This window comes from Ornithorhynchus anatinus, chromosome X5 (genome assembly GCF_004115215.2).
Source record: "Ornithorhynchus anatinus isolate Pmale09 chromosome X5, mOrnAna1.pri.v4, whole genome shotgun sequence".
NCBI classification, from domain to species: domain Eukaryota; kingdom Metazoa; phylum Chordata; class Mammalia; order Monotremata; family Ornithorhynchidae; genus Ornithorhynchus; species Ornithorhynchus anatinus.
In genome coordinates, this window is record NC_041753.1 from 23,528,005 (window position 1) to 23,537,687 (window position 9,683).

At 45.2% G+C, this 9,683-nt stretch overlaps 1 non-coding gene and 1 pseudogene across 1 annotated transcript; one reads left to right on the forward strand and one right to left on the reverse strand.

The window, feature by feature from the left end:
• ORNANAV1R-PS4044 (vomeronasal 1 receptor ornAnaV1R-ps4044 pseudogene) lies at positions 7,799–8,733 on the reverse strand (annotated as a pseudogene).
• LOC114808279 lies at positions 8,827–8,964 on the forward strand. Its single transcript, XR_003756126.1, has one exon. It is a non-coding gene; the product is annotated as a small nucleolar RNA SNORA7 (small nucleolar RNA).
• Positions 8,965–9,683: the final 719 nt, after the last annotated feature.

Here is a 9,683-nt window from a genome sequence, read left to right on the forward strand (position 1 = left end):
TATTAGATATAGACTTAAATATACATTTATCAAGACAATTAAGGATGAGATGGAAATCTACCATTTAAGGGGGTTAGGAGGAGAAGTATAGCAGTTTTGTGATTACAAACATGACTTGGATTCCAGAAAACACTGCATTTACTGGAGGCAGTTAATACAAACATTGAAATTAGATATCCAAAGGGATTTGGATTTTAAAATTAAAGCAAGCCAGGTAAACAACTGAATTTAGGATTTATTTATTTATTTTTGGGCTGGAGGGACGGTCATTCATTCATTCAATCATATTTACTGAACACTTACTGTGTGCAGAACCTAGGTACTGAATTCAAAGACAAGGAGCAGAGGTTTCCAATGCAGAGCTGGGCTATTGGTGGAAACAGTAGGAATTGTGATATTAACAGAGACACAATAAAAAAAGAATGAAAGAAGGTTGAGAAGCAGTGTATCTCAGTGGATAGACCATGAGCCTATAAATCGGAAGGACTGAGGTTTTAATCCCCACTCTGCTACTTGTCTGCTGTGTAATCTTGGGCAAGTCACTTCACTTCTCTGTACCTCGGCTACCACATCTGTAAATGGGGTAATGACTGGAGCCCCATATGAGACATGGGCACAGTCCCACCTGATTAACATATCCACCCCATTGCTTAGTACAGTAAGTATGTGGTTATAAATACCCTTATATAAAGAGAAGCAGCATGGCTCAGTGGAAAGAGCACAGGCTTGGGAGTCAGAAGTCATGGGTTTCTAATCCCGGCTCCGCGATTTGTCAGCTGCGTGACTTTGGGCAAGCCACTTCACGTCTCTGTGCCTCAGTTCCCTCATCCGGAAAATGGGGATTAAGACTGTGAGCCCCACATGGGACAACCTGATCACCTTGTAACCCCCCAGCACTTAGAACAGTGCTTCGCACATAGTAAGTGCTTAACAAATACCCTCATTATTATTGTTAAGCAACCGTTTTTATATATTATTATTGTATATATAAAGGTTAACACACAGTGAGAACTTGATTTTAGTGAAGATCCAGAAAATGAGAAATGAAATAGAGGGAGCAGAGGGCAAGCAAGAATGAAAATCAAAGAGAAAGGCGCACACCATGATAATTATAATAATTGTGGTATTTGTTAAGCACTTACTTTGTGCCAAGAACTGTAGAAGAGCAGGAGTAGATAGAATATATGCAGATCAGACACAGTCTAAGGGGTAGAGAAGACAGGTATTGGGTTCTCATTTAACAGATGAGGAAACTGAGGCCCAGAGAAGTGAAGTAAATTGTCCAAGTTCACACAGTAGACAAGTGGTGGAGCAATGATTAAAACCGAGGCCGTCTGTCTCTCCGCCTTGGGTTCTTTCCACTAAGGCGTGCTGTTTCCATGGCTGGTCTATAGTATATGCTTAATAAACACGATTATTATCTTACTGTGAAGAGGAAAAAGACGGTGAGAGCCAATTGATCTATATAGGAAAAGTGAAAATCAGAGATGAATGAAAACCCTTTGAAAGAAGAGGAAAAAACGTTGAAAGAAATTGAGAGTCTTATAAGATGCAAAGGAAGGAAATGGATCATGAAGCACTCCCTCCCTTTGATACAGGATTTCAACTTGGCTATAGGGCAGATGAATCCATGAGTCTTTTCACATAATTCATCTCATTATACCCACCCAGCCTAAATGAGCCTGGATGCCTCACCCACTCACTCTGTTCCTCCCTCCCCTTCTACATCAGGACCAGATAGGAAAAAAGAGATTCACCTGAGCTGATCTGCTCTCCTACCACACTGGACAAGGAAGAGGCTGTCTTGTTTGTACCTGGAGGGGCATAGCGAAGGCAATTATAGGGCTGGAAGGGTATGAGTTCATCTTCCCCCAAGTCCGTGACCACCCTGTCACTTGCTGTTACTGTGACAACTTCCATCATGAGAGACTGGAATTTCTCCAAGACAGGAACTGATGATGAAAATTTTCTGCAAATCACAGGGATGAAGCAGTTGATTAGTTGAGCATTTACTAAAATAACTAATCAAAAGTCAAATGAACTCTTCCAGGTCAATTATGCGGCCCCCCTAATCCCCTGAGCCCTTGACTCTGCTCTCTCATTCATCCCCCACACACAATCCGTCACCAAAACCTGCCCGTCTCACCTTCACAACATCGACAAGATCCGCCCTTTCCTCTCCATCCAAACTGCTACCTTGCTGGTTCAAGCTCTCATAATTTCTCGACTGGATTATTGCATCAGCCTCCTCTCTGATCTCCCATCCTCCTGTCTCTCGCCGCTCCAGTCTATACTTCATTCCACTGCCCGGATTATCTTTCTACAGAAATGCTCTGGGCATGTCACTCCCCTCCTCAAAAACCTCCAGTGGTTGCCTATCGACCTTCGCATGAAACAAAAACTCCTCACTCGGCTTCTAAGCTGTCCATCACCTTGCCCCCTCCTACCTCACCTCTCTTCTCTCCTTCTACTGCCCAGCCCATATACTGTGCTCCTCTGCCACTAACCTCCTCACAGTGCCTCGTTCTCGCCTGTCCCGCCATCAACCCCTGGCCCACATCCTACCACTGACCTAGAATGCCCTCCCTCCTCACATCCACCAAACTAACTCTCTTCCCCTCTTCAAAGCCCTACTGAGAGCTCACCTCCTCCAGGAGGCCTTCCCAGACTGAGCCCTCCCTTTCCCTCTGCCCTTCCTTCCCTCCCCATTCCCCCTACTACCTCCCTCTGCTCTACCTCCTTCCACACTCCACAGCACTTGTGCATATTTGTATATATTATTTATTACTTTATTTTATTAATGATGAGTATATATCTATGATTCTATTTATCTTAATGGCACTGATGCCTGGCTACTTGTTTTATGTTGTCTGTCTCCCCCTTTTAGACTATGAGCTCGTTGTTGGGCAGGGATTTTCTCTATCTGTTGCTGAGTTGTACATTCCAATTGCTTAGGACAGTGCTCTGCACACATTAAGCACTCAATAAATATGATTGAACAAATGAATGAGATCCTTGTTCAACCTTTCATTACTGTTATCTAGGTCAGGGAATAGAAAAAGATTCTAGGCACACAAAAGAAGTAGAGGATGTTTAGCTTGTTTCTTTTTTTCTCATAGTAGAATTGGATCCAGCTGAATAGTAATAGTGAAGAGTAGAGCAGGTTGTTGAGAGGCTGGTCAGCTACATCCCATTTGGTGATGGGACACAGTCCTAGAACTGATGACCTTTATCCTTACAAAATCTGCTTAATCCACTTCTCCCTCTCCATCCCAGTTACCGCTACACTTTCCCAAGGACTTTATCATCTGTTACCTTTGCTACTCCATCAGCCTCCTTGCTGATTTCTGGTTTGGACAGTGTGATCCAGGGTTGAGTAATGATAAAGGTTTATGATGGAAACCCACTGGACACACAGAAGGAAGGGAGAACAGGGCAAGTGAGGTGTTAGGGAAAGCATCTTGGTGGAGATGTGATTTTAGTAGGGCTTTGAAGGCAGGGAGAGTGGCAGTGGATAAGAGGGGGAAGGTGATCCAGGCCCGAAGGAGGATATGAGTGAGGGGTTGGGGGGAAGCCGGTGAGACTGAGGCAAGGTGAGTATGTTGGCCTTGATAGTCGATGTTTGGTGGCTGAGTTGTAGGAACAGATCAGTGAGGTAAGGTAAGAGGGGAAGAGCTGATTGACAGCTTTAAAGCTGATGGTAATGGAGTCTCTGATGATAATAATTTGATGAGAATTTTGGTATTTGTTAAGTGCTTACTTTGTACCAAGCCCTATACTAAGTGCTGGGACAGATCTGAAATCATCACGTTGAATACAGTCCTCTGATCCACATGGGGCTCACCAACTAAGTAGGAGGGAGGTTAGACATTGAATGGCTACATGCTACCACTGGAGGCTTCTGAGGAGTGGAGAAGCATGAACTGAGCAGTTTTTTCAGAAAAAATGATTCGGGCAGCAGAGGGAAGTACGGATTACAGTGGGAAGAGGCAGGGAGTTCTGCAAGGAGACTGGTGGAGTAGTAAAGGTGGAAAATAATAAAATCCATGGAAAACCATAGTAGTAATTGAGATGGAGAGGAAGAGACAATTATGCAGGTGTTGTAAAGATAGAAATCAATCAACCAAATAATTATATTTAAATATATTTACTGTGTGCAGAGCACTGTACTAAGTGTTTGGGAAAGTTGATATAAAAGAGTTAGTAGAAACGTCCCCCTGCCCACAGTAAGTTTACAGTCTAGAGGGTGGTTGGAGACATTAGTATAAATAAATTAATTAAGTGCTGAGGGCCGAGGGTGGGGAATAAATGGGACACATCCAAGCGCAAGGGTGGTGCAGAAGAAAGTGGGAGATGAGGAAATGAGGGAGCTCTTATTCTGGGCTGGGGTGCGCTGTCAGTGGCCTGCAGGAAGAAGATCTTGGCATATTTGTGTCCTGGGGCTCCTGGTGAGACAGCAGCTATAGGGATGAGACAAGGTGAGCTCATCTCCTTCCAACACAGCAATTACTGTGTCACTCGCTGCTGCGGTGACACTGTCCGTGGTGTGTTTTTCAGGCGTCTTCCAAGGAGAAGTAAGTTCCCCTCACTAATGCAAATCCTCTCATCATCCCGTCATACTGACTTCTGAATGAATTTAGCAGGCAGTATTAAACTAAATCTTCATATAGAGTTTGGGAATAAAATCTGTGGATGCTTCAGCACCACAATTAGTGGGTGCTGAATAGGGAATGGCCAAGATTGAAGAGAATAGGAGAGTTCATTAAGCTCTATGTCACAGGGACAGTGAAGACTGTCCTCAGAGCAGTGATGGAAAGCATACTAGTCAGTGGGCCAGTATGGAAACATCTCTTTTCTTTCTTGGTAGATGTTGTTCTTCAATCTCTAGGCTTTATTATTGGCAAATGAAGAGTAGGAAGGGGAACTGAAGAGAGAGGGGGAGAGGGATTGCTTGAAGCACTCAATCAGCTTGACCCCTCCTTTGTTTCCTGGCTGATTTCCCACTCCAACCCAGCCTGCACACTTCACTGTTCTTATGCCAACCTACTCACGGTACCTCAGTTTCATCTCTCTCACCTCCATCACTTTGCCCACATCCTCTCCCTTGCCAGAAACTCCCTCCCTCTTCATATATGCAGGATCACAACTCTCCCAACCTTCAAAACCTTATTAAAATCACATTATCTCCAAGAGGCCTACCCTGACTAAGCCCTGATTCCCCCTTCTCCCTTTCCCCTTTGTGTTGCCTAAGCACTTGGATCTGTAACCTTTATGCAACTGGTATTCACTCTACCCTCAACCCCAAAGCACTTAGGTACAAAGCCATAATTTACTATAATTATGTAAATACTCCCTCATCTGCTCCAGATTGGGAGCTCCTTGTGGGCAGGAAACTCGTCTACCAACTCTTATAATGTACATCTGCTGAGAGACACGGGTCACCATGGCTAATTCTCACTTGTGTATTTTCTCTATGAAGAAAATCCCCAATTTTGAGGTGTATTTCAATAATTCCTGTACTGAATTAATTTAATGTTTATTTTTCATCTGTTAGGGTATAACATTTATGTGGGACTATCAAATTCTCGAGAACTCTAATACAAGCTCATCCACTTAATATTTCCTTGTTTCATACCCATCTAAAAATATCTGCAGTTGTCTTCTGGCTTGTATCTGGTTTCCAGTTTGGACAGAGTTACTGTGACTTACCCACAGTATGCCACAGGCAATTTATTTAAAAGGTTTAAGGCTCCCCTGGAGTTTTATATGGCTTTTTTTTAATAGCTGCCTTCCTTTTGGCTTCAATTTTGGGCTCTATTCCTTAACTGGGATCTACCAATTTTATTCCAGCCTTATTCCCAGCATCTGAGTTATTCTGCTACTGTTAATGAGAAGTAGTACTAATTACATTATACAATCTACTAATTACTAAATTGTTTTTTCCCAAGGTGCTTAGTATCCCTGCCCACATTGAGCTTGCACTGTAAAGGGAGAAGATCAGACATACAAATACTCAGCAGTATTTTCTGAAGCTTGGCCCAGGGACTCAGTGTCCTTAGCTGGCTTCATTAGTGAGAAGCAGCATGCCCTAGTGACAAGAGAATCATAGTCTAGTGGAAAGAGCATGGGCCCAAGAGTCCGAAGACCTGGATTTTAAACCCAGCTATGCCGCTGGCCAGCTACATGATCTTGGGCAACTCACATAATTTTATTAATCAGTGGTATTTATTGAGTGCTTACTGTTAACAGAGCAAAATACTAAGTACTTGGGAAAATAAAGTTCAACAGAGTTGGTAGGTGCAATCCCTAACCATAAGAAGCTTACGGTCTACAGGGGTGGGCAGAGAGAAAAAGAGATTATAGATAGGATAAATAGTAGAATATAAGGATAGTTGCATAAGTGGTGTGGACCAAGAGTGAATATCAAAGCGCTTAGCTGATAGGGAAAATGAGGGCTTAATCAGGGAAGGCCTCTTAGAGGAGATGTGATTTCAGGATTTTAGGAGAGTTTTGAAGGTGGGAAGAGTGGTGGATTGTCACCTATGAAGAGGGAGAGTAGTCCAGGCCTCTGAGGGAAGACATTGGTATGGGGGTCAGTGATGAGATAGTTGAGATCAAGGTACAGAGAGCAGATTGGTATTAGAGGAGTTGAGTGTGAGGGTTGATCTGTAGTAGATCAGTGAGAAAAGGAGGGAAAGAGAGCTTATTGTGTGCCTTAAAGATGATGGTAAAGAGTTTCGGTTTGGGGCAGAGGTGGATGGTAATAATAATAATAATGTTGGTATTTGTTAAGCGCTTACTATGTGCCGAGCACTGTTCTAAGCGCTGGGGTAGACACAGGGGAATCAGGTTGTCCCACTTGGGGCTCACAATCTTAATCCCCATTTTACAGATGAGGTAACTGAGGCACCGAGAAGTTAAGTGACTTGCCCAAAGTCACACAGCTGACAAGTGGCCGAGTGGGGATTCGAACCCATGACCTCTGACTCCAAAGCCCGTGCTCTTTCCACTGACCCACGCTGGTAAACTGTTAAAGGTTTTTGAGGAGTGGTAAATATGAAATGAATGCTTTTAGAAGAATGATTTGGGCAGCAGATTGAATTATGGACTGGAGAGAAGAGAGACGGGAGGAAGTGTGGTCAGTGAAGAGGCTGATGCAGTAGTCAAGGTGGGAAATGAATGATTAAATCAATGTAGCAGCAGTTTGGATGGAAAGGAAAGCGTGAATTCAGAGATGTTAACTTCTCTGTATCTCAGTTTTCCTTTAAATGGGGATAAGATCTCTTTAAACTCTGAGTCTCATGTGGGACAGGGATTGTGTCCAATTTCCTTTCACTGTATTTATCCCAGCCTTTAGCACAAAGCTTGGCCAAAATAAGTGCTCAACAAATAGCATAAAGATTATCAATTTGAGGCAAGACAGGGACATGGGGTAGAGCGTGAAGTCTAGGGTCATCTGAATCCCAATCTTGTGATATTGTTCCACTCAGCCACACCACACATCTTAGTGAGTTTCATAAACTGGTTGGCTAAGAAGTCTGTTACCTCCCAGTATTACCAGTAAGCCCCACCCACATGACCCTAAATGACATCGTTTCTGTATGCAGAGCATTGTACTAAGCATTTGGGAGATAACAGAGTTGTTAGGCACAATCCCTGCCTTCGGAACTTACAATTTAGTGATTAGAGTCTAGGAGTCCTTCCACTCAGATGCTGTTCACACCTGTAACATCCAGGGGTTTCTTCCCTCCCACTGAAACTTCACAGGTGCTGCTGGGGAGGAAAAGAAGTCCTCAGTTCAGTCCTGGGGGCCTTGAGGACTTTTGTTTGACAAAAGATGAGACAAGAACTTAATGATTCCTGGGTTGCTTTGGAGCAGCACAAAGGGGCTGATGGTGGCATAGCCACTGACCACAAACATGTTAGCACTGTTAAGTATGAAATTATTCTTTAAGGATATGCCTAGGAAGCAGGAAAGTAGTAAGTCCACACAGTAGAAAGTCACAAAGCAGCTCACCAGCAGCAGGATGCTCTGGGTGGCTCTTCTCTCTGGAGAGGCTTTACCAGAGAGGTTAGAGGTGTGAAGATACTGGACACGCTGGTCATGTCGGTAGAGGAAAAGGACCATGTGGGCACTGGCATGGCTCATGAGCCCCAGAGAGGAGCCGTCCCGCAGAATCATCAGGGCAAGACAAAAACCCTGGAAGGCGGCACCGATGGAGGTGACAGAACAATCATTATCGTGAAATCTTGGCCCCCACCTCGTCATGTTGGGGGAAGAGATGACTTGGAGTAGAAGGTTGCTACTAATCAGCGGGTTGACCACCCAGAAGAAGACACAAATCAACAAGAAGCATTTTGGGGTCCCGACTTTGAAGTGGTTCCAGGGACGGCTCCTGGGACTGACAGTGATGGCCTGGACTACACTCAGGAGGCTGGAGGTGCAGATGGAGAGGCCGCGGGAAACGCGGTACACATATGCAAAAGTCTTACATCCGATGTCACCCTGGATGAGCTGGACCCCCAGCAGAGATGCCCCCACGGTCACCCCCCGGTAAAGAGCATCATAGCGTGGACCAGGGCCAGGTGAACAATGATCAGGTCCGTGGGCTTCAGCTTGTGGTTCAGAAGAAACATGGTAATGTGGAGTGTGATCAGGAGGGAATTTCCCATCAACCCAACTCCGGTCTGGGAGAGGAAGCAGACAGCCTGGGCTATGTCTCTTAAGATCATCATTGCCAGGATGCCCTGGAAGGAAAGAGAGCATGAGAGGGAGTGAGAGAGATGGAGCAAGGTAGTGAATTAACTTCTGTTAGAGGGCTTCATCTCCTCTCAGGATCGCACCTGGAGAGATTCCAGTACTCTACCAGTCTCGACTATGGGAAGGAGAGTCAAGCAGAGGCATACCCATTCCATTCCTAGCTTGGGCAATAGCTAGTGAATGGAAGGCAATCTGCGGCAAGTCAAAACTCAATGGTCCTGCGTAGCAGAGGTGTGGGAGAGAATCGAGGGCAGAGACTCAAGTTTACTGGTTGGAAGAAGGCGATGGTAAACCACTTGTATGTTTTACCAGGGAAACTCTAAGAGTGAGGAGGGGGCAGTGGCAGAGGGAGGATTTTCCTCACCTGTGGAAAATCTGCTTCTCCCACAAGCTCAGCAAATGTTACCGCTGGAATCTCACTCCAATAGCTTTGGTTCTTGGCTGTGCCCATCTCTAACTCTGGCCTCAGTGGATTCTAATTTAGGGAGGTCCATTCAGGAGAACCTCCACTCCAGGGTCTGAACTGGTCTCTGCCCTGTCTCCCCAGGGGTAAGGATCAGCCTGTCCATGCTCTGGGCCAGTGGGAATGTCTATAGTGGGGAAGAGTCAGGAACAGGCTGGGAGATCTGACACTAAGCGTCTGCTTTCTAGAAGCCAAGCTCTCTGAGCTGACTGAAGGAAGCTCTCTCTGGTGTTTAGATCCTAGACAGGGTGAGTTCTGGAGGGTGGTGGGGAGGGGGGTCTCGCTGTGTCGGGTTAATAGGGCCCAGTAAATCCAAGGCCTCACTGGGATGGGCAGTGTATCAGGCATCCAACTAAAGGGGGGCTGCAGGTCAGTCCTTTGAGGTCAAAGGGGGAAGATGGGTGGGAGCACGTCTCCGCGTGTCTCCTTCACATAGGTTGGGTTGGAGGACAGGCTTTC